Raw genomic sequence first — 21,829 nt, forward strand, 5'->3', positions numbered from 1 at the left:
TTGGAGTATGGGGTACTCCAACACAGGACTCCTGTGTTTCCCCTCAGGACTCATGAGTGAAAACATTTACTGAATATGTGGAGAAAGGTTAGAGCTGTGTAATCAGTGCATGTCTTATGTGTTAACACAGTAGTTTTCAAACTATGACCAGTTTTGGATGCACTCTTAGATGTCTTGTTTTTGCTTCTTTTTAAAATGCTTTTTACATATTTCCTAATTCCAGTCATGGATTTCAATTCAACTGTTGTGAGCTACGCCTTCTTTACATGATTAGAAAAACTGCAGTGTTAAATTCTTTTTAACACTGCAGTCATGCCTTCTTCCCCACTTCCCAATTTACATTAAGCCAAATGAGTTTCAAAGCAGTCGTGAGTTAGGTGATATTTTGTGGACTAATATGTAGGTACATGTGGAAAAACAGAATACTGTGACAAAGTTAAATGTTTTTCTATCTCACATTCTCTTTAGAAAATGAAACTCATATTTGATTCATAACACATACTGTTAAACATTTCAAGCAATAATTTCTTGTAATTTTAATGATCATGGCTCAAAGATAATGAAAATTGACTATTCAGTATCCTAGAAAATTTAAATATTGTGAAAAGATTAAATACTGGAAACTCACAGGACTACATTTACATTACCTAATTAACTCAAAACACCTGCAAAGATTTCTGAAGTCTTTAAATGATCTCTCGGTCTGGGTCAGTAGGCTATGTAATCATGGGTAGGACTGCTGACGTGACAGATATCCAGAAGACAATCATTGACACAGAGTAAGCCACAACAAGTCAATGTTAAAGAAGCTAGTTATTCACAGAGTGCTGTATCTAAGTTACCAGAGCAACGTCAACTTGCATTACGCCTCAACACTACCATGGACTAATCCCCTCCATGCTGCATGGATGCAGTAATTTATGTACATGGAAGCTCAACCAAGTATTGAGTGCTTTAAAATAATACTTCTTAAAACCTTGACATTTCTGTTTAAAATATCCTATGCTATTTTTATTGATCTTATGTAATATTCCAATTTTCTGTGGTACTGAATTTGGGTTTTTATTGTCTGTATGCCATAATCATCAAAAATACATCAAATAAAGACTTGAAATATTTTTTTCTCATCACACATGTAATGAATCTCTGTAATGTATAGGTTTCACATACTGAAAAAAATATATAAAACTGATCATCATTATTCTTATCTGGGATGTACCTGTAAATATGTGTATACTGTACAACCACTTGAAGCAGACTAAGTAAAATTCATTTCTCCATTTACATGAAATGACAAGCTAGAGAAGAATAAAATGTTTATTATTAGACACCAAAGCCCAAATACAGAGAAATCCGATGAGAAATCCCATTTCCTTTTGAATACATTGAAATTGGAAGTGCTGGTATTGATGCACTAATTGCTCATGTATTGATGTGTAAGCTTTTACATTTGTGGGGGGAGACCTCTAGTCAATGTTGTGTGAATGGTGAGGGCTGTGAGGGGGTGGGTGTGTGTGTGTGTGTGCGTGTGTGTGTGTGTGTGTTCAAGACTGCATGAGGAACAGACAGGCAAAATAACAAACACAGCAAAGACACTGTGGAAAAACAGTTCCTGTAGTTTAGACTAACATTATTATTGACACTGTAACACTCGTGACACCATTTTAGAAATTGTCACAGTTGGTAGAGTGAAGTGTTGCTTATATCTGTATGTACCTCCCAACAAAATTAAAAGCAATAATTTCCAAAACCTATTTTGAAATAAAAGGCCTTATGTAAACAAAAAGATTTTAGAGCTGCTGTTTCTTTTGCACTGAATTAGACATAGTCAAAATATACTTTTTCCCTTGCTTGTTTAGCTTTAGGAAGAATCTGCAAGAGATGTTTGATTGGGGGTTCTTCTGAGTTTTTCCAGGTTTGGACGTCAGAGGTTCTGCTTTTAATTTTAAAAACATCTTTGCATTTGAAGATGTATTTGCAGCTGAGATGGTGTTGCTCATGCTCATGCTACTGTCAGTGTCGACAACTTTACTTCAACAGAGTTTGCAAATGACGAATCGTTAGATTAGTATCTGAGCTTCTAAAACCGCGGGGTCGTCTGTGAGGTGAAAGTTCAGCAGCTTCCACCTCACAAAGTTAAATGCGGCGCTCGCATCCAAGTGAAATGTTGTAATTCCCAAAGCTCCAGTACTTAACTTTTATTTATTTATTTATTTTTTACATACTTGTTGAATCTGTTATTATGTCTTGACAATATCGTACGAGACAGATAATCTGAGACAAATATCAAGCTCCTCTGCTTTCTCCAAATGCTCCCAGGGCTAACTAGAAACAACCAATCAGAGACATTCGGCAGGTCTTAGTTGCTCCTTCTTCCCTTGCCCTCTCTAATATCACTACAGTTTTTCCCTGTCAACAGATCCTGTTGTGAATGCTTGGGCTAGTTAGCACAGCCACCACTGATAAATGGTTTTGCTGTAATGCTAAGTTGTTTCTCCAGTATTAGCACATTTAGCAGTGAGTACATGAGGACGAGTGACAGCGTTAAGACCGTTCTCCTGGCTCTGATTGGTTATTTTTGGTCAAGAGTGATGCAATTCTTCAGATGGCAATAGTCACACAGGGAGGAGTCGGATAAGATCGCTCTTTTCACATTTTACCTCTTATCATAATGTCACGACATGGTGGTGGTTTTAACAAATATGTGAATAACATGTTCTTTATAAAAATGACACACTGCAGCTTTAAAATATCTCTTCCTCAGTTTCTATTTTTATTTAATATTGACTATTGAGGTTAGTTCTTTACAAAATGGCCATTTAGACATAAAACCCCTAATTGATTTCATTATGTTTTGTTTAGCTGGAACTGTCCCTCAGCTATTACAGCCACTTCTAACATGAGCAGGCATGCTTTGATAGTGACATGATTGTTATGGTTGATGACACTCATGACTTAATGCCTTCCAGTTGGCCTCATGCCTGTCTTCCAGATGGCTCTGTGCCTGGCAGCCCAGTGAATTGGTGTTTTCTTTTTCTTTGTTTACATTAATGCTAAAATTAATGTTGTTAGTGAAACATGCTACCACATAGCAAGAGTTTCTTACAGTAGAGTTTCACTGAAACTATGTCTGACATTTTATTTCAGGTTTTATACCTATGAACATTAGACCAAAAGCTTCAAAAGTATCACATTCTTTTTTTCCCCAAAGCACTCGGAGAGTAAAGAGAATTTCTATTGAGGCTGGTTTCTGCCGAATCGTGTCAGACTTCTAGACCTGCTATATGTCTCACAAAAGTTCGCTACATGAGCAAAAACAATTCAGAAGTTAGAAGTGCTGAATACGACCAGGAGTGGCGTTTCCTGCTTCTCAGCGCTTTTTCCCTTAGAAAAGCTTGGTTATCATCTGCCAGCCCAGATGGTGTGGAGACCCATAAGACTTACAAGCTGATTCGGGCCGATCACAAATCAGCATAAAATCAAAAAGAGGACCAAGAGGTAAGTTATTCCATGGACCGCAAATGTGTTTGTCTTTTTAGAACCCTGACAACTCCCCTTAAATCAAATGTTTCATAGTGAATTTTGAAGTAAAGGTCTTAGCTTCCACTTGAATAAAATGTATAATAATGGGCACAATGCCTGCCATGCAAGGCAAAATATTTAAAAATATTCAGGAGGAGTAAGACGGAGAAAGGAGAACATTTTAAGGCTTTCAAAACTCAACCTGAAAATGCCCAGAAGCAGTGGTAAGAAAAAAAACAAACACTTTTTTGCCATCAGTGAACAGCCCATTGTGAATTGAAAATTCTACCAAAACTTTTTTTGTTGCTGCACCACAGGGAAACCTTGATCTGAGTAATATTTGAAAAAAAAAAAAAAAAAAAAACTGAATGCAAATGCAGTAAAAGTGATGCATTTTCTGTTAACAGTGTGTTGTCTTTTTGGAAAGCTCTTATGGTTCCAGAAAGCCAGTATTAATTGTTTTTCCATCACTATTTACCATTCTGCTAATGCTGTTATTTACTTTTTAATGCTGAAAATGCCAAGAAATGTACTTATCGAAACACCTCATTTAATGTGACCAGGAGATGGAGGAATATTTCAGGAAGTAGCACTTCTAATACAATCGAGCAATCTACAGTTTGAGCAGGGATATTAATTTAACTCTAGCTCTGAAGCAGCACTCAGCAAACAGCCACATGGTGTGATCAGCCAACAGTCCAGATGGTTTCAACATAGAGGGAAAACCGAAGGCATCCCACAACACTGTATGAAAGTAGGCCTTCAAAAACAGCATCAAACTCCATGATGGGATTGTTGCCTTCAGAGAGGAAAGAAGTATAAGAAGGGACTTAAAGCTGACTATAACTGCCAAGATTCAAGAATGTCACCTGTTAAAATCCAGATTATTGAAACTATTGCAAGGCCACTCCATAGAGAAACATCTTTGTGACTCATTCTCAGCGTAGCTGCGGATAAACAAATATGCCTTCACAATTTTAAGATAAATGAAAAAATATATATTTTATTGTTTCTTACAAAACCATTGTGTGGTCATACATTCAGGCTTTAGGAGAGTGTAATGTAGAAGTGAGGCATGGGCCTGTTACTAATATCAAGGTTGAAGATGTTATCATTTTAAAACCTTGAAAAAGTACTGTTATATTGTTTTGTCATTTCAAAGAAATTCTAAAGGCATGTCAGAGAAAGTGCCGGAGTGATGAGACTGTGCTATGCCAGTGAATTGGGTGAAAGACATCCGCAAAATGCTTACAAGAAAGACAAAGATTGCTGTACGAAAATATTTTCAGTTGAAAAATCTCAGACAGTCGTGGCGGAGAAAGTAAAGGAGCGCCAGGCATTATGTGCTAAAATAAAAGTGGTTTAGAGTTAATTATGGCAAGCTATGGGCAGCTTGTCTGTTAAAGAAGCATCTGCATTCAGAAGCCGCTTAGTCTATATTATTTGTTTTTTAGTCTGGTAAGCTAAAACATAGATGACCGTACCATGACTAGAAAGGCATCCTTTAGGATTTAGAATGCCACATTTTTATTAAGCTTCTCCCTGTTTTGGTTGATTTTGATCTCTCTTTAGAAACTATAATATAATAAGACGCAAAAATAATTGTTTTTAATAGCTTTCCAGCTGTGAGTGGTCACTAGTTAGTTTTAGTCACAGAGTTTCAAACTACTTGTGAGAAAACAATGAGCACAGCATTTACAATTTAAAATGTAAATAAATATTTTCAATCATCATTTATTTTACATAGAGACAAACACCAAGTTCAGAAAATACTTAAAATGCCTTAATCCACAGCAAATCCTCAATTCTCCAGCAGAGAAAGAGCTTTGTGCAAAAACATTTGTGTGTGTGTGTGTGTGTGTGACTAAAGATTTCACTGGTTAAATAAAAAGGGAGAGAAGATTTTGAGAAAGTTGTAATGATTTAAAGAGAAACTGCGCAAACAATGATGCACTTTTCTGTATCCCATTCTATTGTCTCTTCTGCTGAGCTCTTCCTTAGCTTGCAGATCTACCAGTTTCTGTCACTGCTTTTCAAAGACAGCATAATCAGCAACCACTCCTTTTCCATAAAGGCTCAGCCAGTACTGATGTTGCATTTTTTTTTTGTCACTGTAAAGGAGGTGAAAGACTTACCCTGCCCCAGATGAAATCTACACACCGTACGCCACCCGGCTGACCCTAACTGTTCACGAGAACACGTCATACGCCGGGATGTTCTGAGTCAACGTCCCTGCGCCACCTCTAAGTGTGTGGCTGTTCTCGGGAGAGCCTGCTTCTTTGCACAAATGAAGCTCAAGTTACCAAACTCCGCCGTGGCAATGACCTGTGAAAAACTTACTACATGCTAAGCTTACTCCTACACTAGCCACAGGAAAACAGAAATATTTTTAGCCCTGCTGAGGATCAGCTCCTGCTCATTCATCCTGACTCTGGGTCGACTTTCCTAAAACACCTCCACATGTGTGTTGCTACAAAAACCTTTTCACTACAGGCAGCTGTCAAAAAGTGTTTGGAAATGATGTTTTCCAGGCAAAGCTAATCATCTCACCATGAGAAGAAAAAAAAAAGAAATGCCGTTTTATTATTATTAGTGCTGATTATTACATTCAGATGTGTAATCTGATTCAACCAATGGAGTTCCAACTAAATCACAGAGGGACAAAGTAAGGGCCTTCATGTATTTCATCAGGTAGTACATTTGAAAATCAAACACATCATCAGTCAAGTGTAATTCCCATCATTTTTTTATTTCATTTAAGCGGCATAAAGACTTAGGCTGTGAAGCTAAATGTTTTGCATTATTTTAAAGGGTTGTTGAAGATCTAAAGCATTTTTCCGGATTGAGAAGCAAAAAAGCAAGTTAGTGGCTTATTAAATGTGTGTTATACTACTAAATATGCAAAATGGAGATAGTTAACACGGAGGAATAATGTAATTGTGTTGCTGCGCATGTCTGCTCTGGTTGCCATAGAGACCGACAGTGTACATCCTGAGTCAACCCAGTGACTGACTGGGTGACATTTGCTCTTTACGTCGGTTCCTCGGGTCCAGGAAGAATAACGACAACAAAAAAAAAGAAAAAAACTCCAATGCAGAATGAACTGAGGCGTCACCGTAGATGATGTAGCATGCGTGAAGGAAAATAATAAAAGGCAGCCTTTAATAAATAGATTACTTTGATCTCATTGCCTTGCCCTGTTTTGCAACAACAGCAAGAGGTGATTCTAATCCCACAGCAAAGCCGAACCCCCTGGCTCAACCTGCGTCTTCACCTGTTACATGCAACAAATCAAGGCCGCGAATTCTCCCTGTAGGATGTGCTCATCGCTGCTTAGCCAGCATGGAGAGATAACGGGTGATTTAATGATTTTCTCCACTGATGTGGTTTGATGTATCGGCTGACTCTGCGCCTTTAGCTAGTATAACAGGTAAAATCCATTACCCTCCCACCTGCATGATTTATGATGGGTAGTATCAGAAGCTATGGGTCCCCCTTAAACAGCTGATCCGTCCAATAGAATTTACTGCAAAATGTTATGGCTGCACATTTGGACTGAGAGCAGAACCTCCCCCTGGCCCCCTCAGCCCTGTAGTAATGAGAAAGTGATGGCCTTTGGTTGGAGAATATTTGCTAGGTGCATTGCCATTTCGTTCAGTTAGATGTAATCTGAGCCACACAAAAAAGCACTGATGGAGGGGCGCTGCAATCAAATGCAAAAAAATCCTATTAACTACATTGAGATCAAAGAGGCTGCAATCAGACATTACATGATTCTGTGAAGAGAAGAATGTGCATAATGACAGTTCATGGTATTCATATTCCTGCTTCCTTACACAGACCAGAACCGAGTCGGACTGAGGCAGAAGCAAACTAAGCCACTGCTTAGGACCCCAAAAACCATCAGAGCCCCTAAAAACAATGGATAGTCACCGGCTTGGTTGCTTGTAAAGCTGCCCAATTAAATGTGGGCTCTTTATCCTGATTAAAACAAATCTGTACTTTATAGCTGCTAAAGATAGATAGAGAGATAGAGAGAGAGAGAGAGATAGAGATAGAGAGATATAGAGAGATAGAGAGAGAGATAGAGAGATAGATAGATAGATTTATTCTTGTAGTTAGCTCAACTGAGTGCTAGCTAAGTCCAACGTTTATGCTTTCACCAAGCATTTGGTCATAAAGTCAATATGGACAGACAATAAAGTACATTGGTAAATATTGAATATTAACTTTAATATCCCCGGAAAATATGTGTGTTCTCTCTATGCATATTCAAATTCTTTTTCTGTGTTCACTGGCTTTTCCCCCAAGATTTAAAACATGGCCTCAGGTAAGAGAAGGAATTCCTTCATTTATAACATTAGCCTTTTTCTTTGCTTAGCGGTTAACTCAAGCTAGTGTCTTCAGTAGTCACGTTTTGATTAAAGGTTTGGTCAAACAGTCATTACGGACAAGCTATGCTCTATAAAGAGTTTTAAAATTGGGGTCTATTTGCTGTCCAAATGCAATTGCTTGTCAATAAAAGTCTTTTTTAAGCACGTTAGGCTGTTTTGCTGTTGGTGTTACTGTTGTGCACTTGTTAGCTCTGTATCTTTGCACCAAGAAGGTCCTGGGTTTGACAAGAACTTAACATATTATTGGTAAATTATTGGAAAATTTTGCAATGACACCAATTGCAACGAATGCACATTTTTTTGTTACAACTCAAATTATTTTCCGTCATAACTATGTTTTTAACACACCCTTTATGATTTGGGTCACTAAGATCTGTAACGAGCACTAAAGAATACCTAATAATATTGACAAGCATGGCACCTGAAATAATAAATAAATTAGATAGATAGATAGATAGATAGATAGATAGATAGATAGATAGATAGATAGATAGATAGATAGATAGATAGATAGATAGATAGATAGATAGATAGATAGATAGATAGATAGATAGATAGATAGATAGATAGATAGATAGATAGATAGATAGATAGATAGATAGATAGATAGATAGATAGATAGATAGATAGATAGATAGATAGATAGATAGATACTTACTTTGAGGCAATGGGGGGGGGGGGGGGGGGGGGGAAGTGGGTTACTGTCCTGGTTTGATCTGCTCTGTTCTCTGTTTGAACGGCTTTGAAGACTCGCCTACAGTCCATATGGGAACTTGAACCGCTATCACTATGTGGCTCACAGACTATTAAAATGTGCCTGGTGGTCGGTGGAGTGGCGAGGAAAGAACAACACCCCTGACTCTCAGCAGCGAGGATGCGCTGATCAAAGATCTGTTCTTCCCAATTACGAGCGCGATGCCTACCCCCTCCGTAGGAAAACTACACTCGACTCTATTTATCACGCGGCTTTTTATTAATATGCGCAGAAAACTGCCTTGCACGGGGAAAGAGCGCCAAATTAAGATCCCCCCCCCCCCCCCCCAATCACTAATGATGGCGATTAGTGTGGTGTTTGCGCCTAGATCGGAGCAAAAAATAAATAAATAAATGAAAATCACAGGAGAGAGGGGAGATACAATTGGATCGCATTTTCTGCTTCACAGAACCGTAATGGTATTATAAAAATGCAATCAGCCCATCGGATTGAAGACTGAAGCGCATGCACTCGTAATGTCGCTCAAGTGCGCTGATACGCAGACTTAATGACTTCATGCCATCACTCACTGGAGGCTGGAAGTTGGATCTCCTCGGATGTGTCTTAATTGAAATGCATCGTCTAATCAATCATGCGGCGGATGCTGAATGTGGGTGACATATCTGGACTGCTGCCTCTCTCCATCAGCACAGCATCTTATCAACCTGTAACACCAACCAGCTGCAGCTCATTTCACCGCACGGTGGACAACTTGTGGCACTTACTAGAAGCGTATCGAACGGCTAGAAAGCAAATGCGAAACCTCGCCAGGGGAACTTCATTTGGAAAATAAAAACTTAAAAGGAAAAAAAAACGTATGTTTTGTTATATTATAAATACCTGAGCCAGAGACTTGTGCGTAAGCGTTTGTGGCAGCTCGTCGGCAGCCTGTATGTCCACAGAGGCAGGTCTCCAACCCTCAAACCTCCGTCAAGGAATCACTTAAAAAAAAATCCACCGAGCTGCAAATCAGAACTTTCTTCATCAAATTGAGGGGATCCTGCGCCCAGCCCGTCGTCTGATGGATCTCGCAGAACGGACAGCTGTTCCTTCTATGGGGAAGTTAAAGTGCAGCAGTTCGTCTGAAAGCTGGGGCTGTCTTTTTTTTTTTTATCTCTCTCTCTCAAAACAAACCTAAATGAAGATTCTCACTCCGTATGGCCATCTTCATTCCTCAAAATAAATGTAGGAAAAGAAGAAGACGAAGAAAATAAAAGCATCTTCCCTGCCAAAATACGCACATTCCTTTTGGTCCAAGTTTCTCCGGAGCTCAACACGCACTCTTAAGGACGCACAGGATGTCTGAACGGCAGCGGCAGGAATTGCATTTCTGCAACGTTTTCTTTCTTTCTTTTTTGCAGCTACTATAAGAAGCCCATCTGAAGCATTTCCAGAGAGCAAGTGATGAGATACTGTGAGTATGTTAGTTGCTCCCCAGCTCTCTTCTCCTCCCGTCTCTCTCTGCCGCCTCTCTCTACTCATCGGAGCGTGGGAGGAGGTGGGGCTCCCACATCCACCACAGCACACACAGCAACTTCACACTCAACATCACATTATGAGCCAAAGCTGTGTGCCCAGAGTAAAAGGAAGAAGAAGAAAAAAATCCCAGCGATTCCATACAGTTTAAGAATATCTCATCAAAGTGGGTCACATCGGTATAGGGGCGGGAATGCACCTTATTAAATGAGTGCGTCGTAGAATCAGTGCGTGAGCTCTTTATTATATTCCTTTCTGCAACAAGGAAATGCACCCTGGTGTAACAGGTAGGCCGCGCACTGACAGTTTACTTGTTGATATGCATTACATGTAGGAATGAGTGGTCTAACATGGGAGCTGCTTGGACACTGTTTATTCATTTGGCGCCACCCTCAGGCGCTTCCGATAAGAAAGACAGGAAGTATCTGGTGGGGGAAATTAGAGGAATGGAATGGAGGTGTTGCTATACTAATGCACGCATTACAGCATAGTGTCAGGGGTGTGGTCAAACGGAAATGACCTGACCCCGGTGCCAAAGATTAATTTAATTAATTTTCCTTCAAATCAAAAACTTCAATATTTATTATAGTTATCTATATTTATGTAAAAAATTATTGCAAGTGTAGAATTTGATTGAATTAAGACAGTACCGAAAGCCAAACTGCAGAGCGGAACTTCCCAGACTGTCCCACACTGGGGTAATTTCTGTGCAACAGCAACAAAAGTGACAGGAAATTAAAACATGGAATTTATTAAAACAGAACAAATAATAAAAAAAAAATACTGTACAGTAAGATCAACATTTCAACACAAACACTTTGCAGTTATTAAAAAAAAAGATTCTACAGCCCAAAGGTTGCTCGAAATGTTCAATGCTCTTACAATTTCAATTAATTGTTCAATAGTGTCAATATTTGCAAAAGTAGAATTTGCAAGTTTAAGATTATTTTAAAGCATGGTTTGCACCACTAATTAATAAAAGTGAGAATATTTACTGTTGATGACTGTAAATATACAGTCACTATATAGTTAGTGAAAGCAGTGATGAAAAAAGTATGTTGGCCTTTCAAAATAAAGTTTAAAAATACTGTTCAAAATTAAAAACCTCAATATTTCATGTTTTCCATTGTTGCAGAGGTATTATTAGATGTACTAAACTAGCGTTGAAAATTGAGTTTTTTTGGTATTTTGTTCCTCAAAATGAAAGTTTCAAAATTGCAATGTTTCAATAGCTATGGCTGAAATGGTGATAAAAAGACGTTTTGCCTTTCAAAATAGAGCTTAAAGATATTTACTCAACCATCTACATACTTCCCCACCTTTAAATGAAGTGTCCTCTCTTTAAAGTAAGATAGAACTAAAAAATAAATAACCTTACACTCAAAAATAAAAACCTTCATATCGCATGAAGTGGATTCCTGCAAAAGCAGGTTCAACATTACCCCAGGCTAAACCAGCCTTTCAAAATAAAGCTTAATGGTACTATTTTAAAATATCGAGATTTACAACATTTTCTGGAGGCACCCATTGCACACTATAATGAACACTTCTCAGTGATGACAAATTGGGAATACGCTAAATGTAAAGTTACATGTTAGTTTGAAATACCAGTCATATCTGACATTATGAGTTAAAACTGCAGAAGTGTGTAAAAATAATAACAAAACAGAGGAAAACAAAAACATTGCTTTGCCCAGGGCTATATATTAACATGGCTCAGCGGGGAGTAAAATCCATTCTATGCAACAGTAACTCTTCCTTCCCTCCCATAAACACTGACGTTTGTGATCATATCTGTTTAAGCATAAAGCAGCGGACCAGGAGCATTGTGGGGTGTGCCACCAAGGAAAGCCTAAAGCAATGCACTCCGGAGAAAACTTGATTTTCTGTCTTCCCGCAGCTATGTTCTGCTGCAGCGAGAGTTTATCACAGTGCTTCCAGTCTGTGATCCTTTACACTCCTCCCCCATCTCTCATTAGCAGCAAACACACAGCTGTTGGGTTACCTCTCCAGGGCTCCCATTAAGGGCTGCCACTCAGGCTTACAGTGTCCCTGAGCCAATCATATTAGAGCTCCCGCCCACGCATCCCCCGCTGCCATGCTCCCATTCAACAGTCATTTTAATAACATTTAGGTGCTTTCACAGGTGGGCCCAGAGTGGTCTGAGTAGAGTGCAGAAACAGAGCAGAAGTATTAGGAGGAAAAAGTAACTCAACCCAGAAAATAATAATACAAAAAAAAGTCAACTAATGTCTATAAAAGTGTAAATGAGTGAAAAGTAATTTAATGTGCTAATAATATTTGAAATCAATAGCTATATTAATAATTGTCAATATAAAAAAAATACATTGTTAATTCATAAGCTGTTCAAAATAATGCATAATTGTCTCATGGTGTCTGCAAGCAAAAAAAAAGGAAGGAAAATCTATTGTTTTCTACATGTACTTAATTGATTATTTTATTTAATTATTCATTAATTTAGTTAGTTCCCGTTAGCAAAAAGTCATAGGCTGGTCTACAGTTTAAAACATGGCACTGTGGATCTTTGCTCAGGAACAATGACATGTTTAAAGAAATATATATAATTTCACTTACAATTATAATTTACGACTCAAAGATTGAATTATTTCATGATTTATTCAATAAATTATAGACACATTTAAATAATTTATACATTTAGCTATGTTTCCTTCAATGCATTCATTTTCATTTTTATGCAAATGGCTCCACCGCTCACAACATATTTACTTATTGACCTATTGATTTGATTGTGTCACGTATGTCTCTTGTAAAAGGAAAAGGTGGGGCTATTTCTATATCATGTAAACAAATAAAACCCAATGAGGGAATAATTAGGATACGTAGAGCATTGCAACAGACTGACCAATAGGCCAGAGTGGAATTAGCAGCATCATCTGTGTGGTTCACATGTCCTGGCTTTTGACAGAAACAATGATGGATGTCTAATTAACTATCCATGCCTCTTAAATTCAACAGATGTATCTCCATCCCAGTGATGTCAGCCAGAGGATCTCTGTCGAGTCCATTCACATTTAATCAAAAAAGCATACAAGGCATAGAAGGGAGCCGTAAGGCTGCAAATCAACAGCGGGTTTGTCCACTTAAGGAGCGAGTGTGGACCTGGATGCTGTAGCATGCAATACCTTTATTAGCCAGCCTAAAGAGCACAGTCTGAGGTGATTCGCCCTCCCCTCTTTCTCGTGGTCATCTTTTGAAAAAAGAGGGGTCGAAAACTGGAAAATGCATGGGTAAAAGGGAAAAGAAGATCAGAAGAATAGCCTAAAATCACCTCAGCCTCTCTCATATTCTCCCAAAAGCGTTCATACCTTCCATGGAGTATTCAGTCTTGAAATCACAGCCTCACACTTTTACTCTTTTTTTTCTTTTCCAAAACTTACTTAGGCCATCCAGTACATTCAATAAGCATCAAGTTTTCTAAAATATATATATATATATATATATATATATATATATTTATTTTATTTTATGTCTCACGGACATTTCTGCCTATTGAAGCTGAAACTTCAGAGTTCGGCAGACGAGAACACTCTCCGGAAAGACTGAGTTTGAGAATTCTAAGGTCATGGTTTGTTTGCTTTTACAGCACAAAGCACAAAAAATGTGATCGATATACATTCACATCCATTTTCTCATGACGTACCCCACCCTGAGGACCTTTCATTTTCCTATACTTATTTTACACATGATATATTCCCAGAGAAAATGCAAGCATAAAGTGAGATCTGAAGCAGAGCAATATACTGCAAAAGTTTGAAAAGCAAGTCCAAAGCAAACTGAAGTTGGTAAAAGAAACAGAAGTAACATTTTTCACTATTAGAATGTGGTTCAAGGTGTATTCAAGCGCCATAACATAACATAATTACTCAAGATAATCAAACTTAATAATACAATTGCAGTGGTAAACTAATAATCACTAGGAGTAGTTATGAAACAAATAGAACAAAGAAAATCCACATCAAGAACAAATTTCTCATTAACATATAAATGTAACAGATCTCATAAAATGTAATTTTGCTAAAGCATTCACGATTCTTTTGTCTGTTTGTCTCATTAAACACACAGCTAATCTTTTGGCTTAGCTTTTCATTTAAGTAACATTTATGACAAAAATATGTTGGCTACAGCAAGCATCCCTAAAGATTTCCCTGTATGTTTTCAACTATGCACTTAAAACACACAAGTTCACTTTGACAAGCTTGGATATCCCATGTGCAACAATTTCAGACGAAAATACCTACTATGACGCCATGGAGTTTGGTCTGAAACATTCAGGCCCGCAGGCTTTAGTGGAGCAGCAGTTCTCTGCCACAAGGAATCTGGTGCAGATCTACTCTTTAAATGTCACCGGGGGGAAAAAGTAAGCAAATAAATAATAAAGTGACATATTTCTGCAGCGGAGCAAAAAAAGAAAAAAACAAAAACAATACAAAAAGAAAAAAAACGATCTTTATCTTCCCTGAACTTTCTATCTGTGCTGACAATGAAGAATGTGTTGTTTTACTAATATGTAGCAAATCAACTCGTATAGAGTTGGAGCTGTAACAAGTGTTACACCGGCGAAAGTGATGAAACTTTGATACCAGGACGTGTAGGTGCCCTTATTGTCATCACAGTCATTGGCAAACGTAGATAAATAAAACATGTAGTGCTTTGAAAAATGTACACACCCCTTGAAATATTTCACATCTGGACATGTTACAAGTAAAGAATAATTACGAAGTGGACTGAAAACAATACGTAGCCATCAAAATTATTTACAAATAAAATAATTTAGCACAAATTCATGTTCAATAGCAGCCTCCTATGCAATTACAGCTGAACATTTTTAAATGTACGTTCATACTGGCTTTTCAGTATCAAGATTTCAGTATCTTGATACTGAAATTTGATTCGTCACTGTATTATCTTGGACTGCATTGTGACAATCATGTGTGCACTGAAAAGAAACTTAAAGAATATGAAACTGATCCTCATTATTCAATTAGAGGAATTGAATAATGAGCTACACCACCTGAGCAGCATCCAGGTAAGTTATGTTGTCATGCAGAGCACCGTGACACATTTACTGAAATATCTGGGTTGAGCAAACACAAAGCTGGCACAAACTACTTTGGCATATTGACTCCTATTACAAACAGAAGCCATCGGGAATGTGTACAAATTGAGCAATTGATGTCATTTCTGAACATAAAACATTTTATGCTGTCACAATAAAATATATTGTTATAGCAGAATATTTACATTACATTAGGTTGCATTACATTGTTATGTAATATCCATTGTTATTATAAAAGACGTTGTAAATGGCCTAAATGGCCCACCATTTAGATATGCGGGACTCCCAAGACAGATTAAAATGGGGATATGTCCCTGCACTTTTTATTTCGAAGTTAACATTCCATAACGTGTCTTTTTCTTTTCCAGAGTCATATTAAAAGCACAATAAGCATAGCAGCTCTAATGTCAGTTTAACAGTTGTGGGTGAGCGAGGGCAGTGATATACGCCGGTGTGTGTTAGGAGTCATGGCAGCAACTAGCTATGCAGTGAGATGAAGGTAATGTTAGCTAAATGATGACTAGTTGATCACGTTTAGCTTGTAAACAAGAATACTAATGTTGTTGCCTATGTTCAGAGGCGAGCTGTAACTAGAAGCATAACTTGAGTCACTTATTTTTTTTAAGTATTTTTACTTCTGTGTGCTTTTAACTTTTACTTGAGTAACATAATAATGAACTATTGCTGCTCTTACTTGAGAAAATGTCTGGATGCTCTAACCAGTACACTTGACTTCAATAAAGAAAGAACAAACACATTTTAACCAGAAATGTATGAGACACAGACACACACCTACAGACCAGTTTCTCTTTACACAAGATTTGTTGTTCTAATATTATTCTCTATCTGCTTAGCCTATTGTACCATTGGGAAATTAATAAAATGCAGTACACACTATATATTGTCACTGGAAGTACATTAGTCTGTTCTGAGTTAGATAATACTATAAATATTAATTTTATATAAAATTCAGTAATAAAAAAATGAGTGAGTGATTTTTTTGGTATTCATTTGTACAGGGGATCTGAAGTTTGCCCAGCTATTGCTGGGCAGGAAGTGGGTCAAACCCTGAATTGATGACCAGCCAAGCAAAGAGAACAACTCTGCATCCATGCAGTAGCTCCAACATTCAGTTAGTGTCACAAATTAATAGAACATATACGATTTATTGATTAGGAAAATGAACTGGAGTATCCAGAGAAAAATAGAGCCACATTTAAACCAGAAATCTTGTGTAGCAACAGTCCAAACCTGTGTTAAAAAAAAAAACAACTAGCAAGTAATTTTGATATTTTCCATGTAAGTGAGACAAAAAAAAATAGGAAAAGAACTATTATTTTGAAAAGGTTGAGGTAATCTTGCAAATGAAATGTGCAAAGTGATCTAACTGCCGGAAATGTGTTGACGGACAACAGATTTCCTGCTGGCAGACTGGCATCTGAGGAGATTTAAAAGAAGTGCGCTCATAAAGCTGTCAGCAGTGCATGAGCATTCACCATCACTCCTTCCATGATTTAGCTCAGCGTATGTGGGCGTGTGCAATTACAAAGGCTCAATGATTTACACTCATATTTTCCTCCAGCAAATGTCACGTTTGATATCGTTTAACACCGTTTGCACTTATCTTTTCCATACAACATCATACTTCAAGAAAGGCTTAGCTGATCTGTACAAAGAAATAAATAGATAAAACTGCATATGGAAAAATATAGCAAAAACAATATTTGCATGCACTGTTTCAACAGATATATGACCTTTTTGTTCTCAAGTTCTGGCTCTGCATGAGACAAACGATTCTTATTTTAGGTTCTGTCATAATTATAAAAGTCATTTTATGTTTAAATGCATGAAAAATAGACTAGTGTCTCCTTAAAAAATTTGGAAGAGCCCAGATGATGATGACATGGCTTTGTTAGCTTCTGATTCTGATGCAAGTTAAACAGATACACTTCTGTGTCAAAAGAAATTCCATTGGATACAAGGATGACAACTATTGAGCTCCACAAGTCTGGTCCATCCTTGGGTACATTGTAAAGATACTTGAAAGTGCACCATTCATCAGTTTTGACCAATATTCAATAAAAATAACTGCATTAGAAAGTTCAGCCATCATAGCGTTCAGGAAAAAGATGAGTTTATTATCCCAGAAAGAAACATGTTTGGAACGAAATTTGTGAATGAACCCCAAAACAAAAACGCAAGGCAATTGGAAAGAGCCGGTAAGTTACCATTATTAATGTCCACAGTGAAACAAGTCCTACAATGATATGGGATGAAGGGCCAATCAACAAGGAAGAAGCCACTAGTCCAAAAAAATGGATCAATGTAATAAAGCAAAAATTATTACAGTTTGCAATCCACTCAAAGACTAGCATCTTTATTTTTTGAGACGTTTCATATCGTCTGATGAAATGAGACATTAAATAATTGGCCCTCATGACCATCATTACATATGGAGGAAAAAGTGGGAAGCTTGCAAGCTATGATCCCCATCCCAGCTGTAAAATATTAGATTTGATGTGGGGATGTAGCAAAATAACAAAACAAATACTATCATGATGAAAAAGCAATAAGTAAAAATATTGAAGAGATACAGGATGCCAGGAAACTACTGAAAGATGCTTACAGGAAAATATCACAATTACCCATTTGAGCCAAATCATAGAAATATCTACCAAATATTGAATAAATAATGAATTTATTTATTTTAATTAATGTCATGCTTCTGACATTTAGCAAATGTTGACTACAGTGAATAAAGGCTGATGTCATCTTACAGAATCTATTTAAATATCTGGCTTCAGCTGGAAGTTGTGGCTGAATTTCTCTTTGCGCGTTTACTCCAAAAGTATTTGATCTGACCATTAACTCTCCTCTCTTCCAAATACAGTATGTGTTGCAGTATATCTCTCCAGTGGATCCTCTGATGCCTTTTATTTATTAGCTGGAATGTACTGTGAACTTCAATCAAAACAAGAGAGAGCATTTGGACTTATGTTTGGCCCCATGTGGTTTGGTTAATTAACAGAATGGGCTCTCTAGCAAGTGGAGTATTAGGAGGTGGGAGGATCCATGTCTCTCTTCCCACTTGTAGAAAATGCACAGTCTGAATTTAAGAAAACATGGTGGAAAATTTGCCTTCATCTTGAGGAACGAACGTTTTAGTAAGTACACACAGTTTATTGCTTTGTGTGAGAAAGTAATCTTATTAGTGACATGTAAATACATCTGCGTGTTATCTTAGACATTCCCATTTTGCGCAGCTCATTTATTCCTGGTTGTGTGTAAATGGGTTAGGATATTGGTATTTTCATCACTGCGAATGGGTGTTCAGACATGCCAGGAGCCACTGTTGTTTGCATTTCTTTCTTCTTGCGTATTGTCTACATCTGCCACTGGGTCAGGATTATGTATTCACACAAACATGACAGTTAGGGATGCAATAGCAGCAACAATAACATTTCTCTTTGAGAAACAGTATGCTTCAAACACTCCTGCTGTCATTTGCTCCAGAACACAGCTTCTAACCCCAACCAGGGAAGAGGGGGAAAAAAAAGGAGAGAGAGAAAAAAAAGCGACTTAGCCTTTTAGTCTTGCTAAAAGATTAAATTATGCTGAAAGTCATAAGTAAATGGTATACATTTGAATGGATTAGCAAATGGTAGCATTCATCTAATGCTGCATTCAAGGAAGCACTAATTGAATTATGAAAAATATCCAAACATCTTTTTTTGTATCTTTTTTTTATTTTATTTTTTTTAATTTTTTTTTTTACTTTTAATTGTCAGCCAAGCCATTCAGTTGATTACAGAAAAAGCTCTAATGGCTGTAAAAAGATTATAAAGTTTTAATCTTCTAATGTAGTTCATTTCAGGTTTTCTAAGCTCTTGTCTGTGAGTCTTAACGAAAAATACTTTCAAGTGTGCGATTGCATGGTTTGACAACAGCGCTTTGAAAAAGTACGCAAACTCCTCAAGCCTTTTCACGTGTCATTTTATTTAAGTTTAAATGGATTTGAATTGGATTACAGTGTGATAAAGTAACACAAAGTGGTGCATGCCTTTAAAGTGAACATAAATGAATATCAAAATAAAAATCAAGGACAAACAACCCCATTAAAATGCCAAAGAAAGAGCAAACAGAGTCCTCCTGCCTGCAATTTTGTATTGCAGGCATGAAATTGCCTGCAGTTTAATTCCAACTATTCTCTTGAAGGGCTCAGAGATTTCACAAGCACTCTTTAGTCCATTGTTTGAAAATGGAAAATGTGTGCTAGCACTGCAAACAACCACAACATAACTGTCAATCTAAATTGTCAGTCCGGGAGAGAATTAATCAGAGAAACAACCAAGGACCTCTTTGGAGGAGTTGTAAATACCAATATCTCAAGCTGAAGAATCTGTCTACGGGTCGCTTGCTACATAATCCACAAATCTAACCTGTGTGGTGGTTTGAAAGATGATAAATGCAATATTTAGGTGTCAAAATATGGAATTATTTTTGGGTTCTGCATAATGAAATAGTTACACTGCTAAATGTTGTAAGAATGTCTATTTTAAGGTTAATTTTTATTAGGCAATATTTTCAGGCTTTCTACCGTCTGAAATGATAGATCTACAGCTCCAAATGTTGTGACTTTTCCAATAGTCTACATAACCAGTTATTAATCAATATGTAATATATAATCAGTTCATGCAATCTTAATAAATACCACAAAATACTTCGCCATGGGAAAAAACAAGATTTTATTAAAAGCAGTTCGAGACTTCGTGTCAGAAATACATTTTGCTAGTATAGTCTAAACCTGAATGAAAGCAATGTCAGGAAAAATATGAAAAGGCTCATTTTTGTAAGACAACAGAACAACATATAAGATAAATGATACAAGCACATCATAGAGACTTGAGCAAATTCTAATAAATTAATCTTTGCTATTGCTGTGCAGTAATTTTTCTGCCTAGATGGTTATTGTGTTTTATCTTTTCTTCTACGTGTTTCACAGACACCGGATCAATACATCATCAGGGTATAACATAAAGTCATATATATTTTCATGAAAATAAAGCAACTTTTGAAGCAGAAATGGCAGGAAATACATAGAAAATGTCTGACAAGAGATTGTTTTTAAGACAACAGAAATTCACTTTGGAACTACCTGCTTTCTGACAAGTTCTTAACTCCTCTCTTAGGTCAAAACATTGTTGTGTTTCGCTGATCGAGAGGCCTCTGAGAATCGCCTGACAAATAATACTGACTGCTAATAATAATTCTACTAATGCCCACTTTTAACAATTATCCCTTTTCAATACTGTAAGTGGCTAGATATTTGCCCCAGGTGTCACTGTAGAGAATGCTGAATCAAGTTCAAAAGAACTCATTAGAGTCAACCTAATTTGTTCTTACCTAGAAAAAATACTCAATTATGCTTTTCCCATATTTGATTCCCATTGAATTATGACATGATGAAATCTCTACATAACACATATAAATACTGGCTCAGATTTCGCTCATGTTCTGCAGTTGTTTCTGGTTGCAATGTTTTTATCTTGTCACTTGCTCTCTGTGCTGGAATTTCACTGGGAAGAGCTCAGGGAGTTCTGTAAATCTACACACATTGGCACATGTTCATACAGTAGCAACAACAGGCACCAGGGTGAACTAAAGGTAACATCTTATTTTTTTCTTTTATATTATCTGCAGAAGAGTAGGTAGTTGATAATGTAGAACGTTTAGAATGCGGATAGGCAATGCAGTATGCAAATTCAAGGACTTTAAATTAAAATAAAACATTCACTCAATACTGCCAGAAGGTACTAAACTAAGTTGTCAGGATGAACAGAAAGTTGTTTTTCAAGGATAACAATTGGCATCACTGTTATTACAAGGTGGAGGTTCTCAGTCTTGAGTGATTCTGTTGCCAAGAAGAACAGAAAGTTGTTTTGCAAAGTCTCTTGAATGTCAGTGTTCAGTAGTAACATCCAACGTGAGTGTATTCTGGTTGCAAATCTGAAAACCAGTGGGGATTTTCTGTTTTGTGTGCCAATAACTGATTCTGGCTAAACACGCTGATAGCAATGTACTTTTCTCAAATTCATGCATTCAAACGCTAACACCTGTTTAGCTCTAAGGTCGGCTCGACAGAAATCTGTGTGACGTAACTGTTATTGTCTGTGCCCGGCCACTAGGGACGGTTTGTGATCTCCCCCAGACGTCTGTGTGCATCCCAGGCTTTGTCACCACATAGGCTGTGCGTGCCAAGTGAAACAATACTCCCAGTTAGAGGTTGGCATAAAACAAAAGAAACAAAGATAATGCAAGGTCTAACCATGAGCAACAGCACAGTGTTGAAAGATATTATTTTTCTAGGGAAAATAATTTAGGTCTCACAGACAATAAGGATACAAAACTTGCATTGCTGTGGTGGTGAGAAACCACAGTGCATTATCTGCCCCAAAAGGGCAACGGTGAAAACTATACAATGCATTAAAGCAGTAGTAGTAAGAGTGTTTAGTTTTTGTTGAGGTCCAAACAGTTTGCATACATAAGCCTCTCTCCAAAACTCAGCCTTCAGCACATAATCACAAT

At 37.3% G+C, this 21,829-nt stretch overlaps 1 protein-coding gene across 1 annotated transcript in view; it reads right to left on the bottom strand.

Moving 5' to 3' along the window:
• LOC102218453 (protocadherin-1-like) overlaps positions 1–10,134 on the bottom strand; it is a 125,835-nt gene extending 115,701 nt beyond the window's left edge. The window contains exon 1 of the mRNA XM_005803611.2: positions 9,511–10,134. The gene's annotated coding sequence lies outside the window, so the exon portion shown is untranslated. The remainder of the gene's footprint in view (positions 1–9,510) is intronic.
• Between the last annotated feature and the right edge of the window lie 11,695 nt (positions 10,135–21,829).

Source organism: Xiphophorus maculatus, chromosome 11 (assembly GCF_002775205.1).
Source record: "Xiphophorus maculatus strain JP 163 A chromosome 11, X_maculatus-5.0-male, whole genome shotgun sequence".
Classification (NCBI taxonomy): domain Eukaryota; kingdom Metazoa; phylum Chordata; class Actinopteri; order Cyprinodontiformes; family Poeciliidae; genus Xiphophorus; species Xiphophorus maculatus.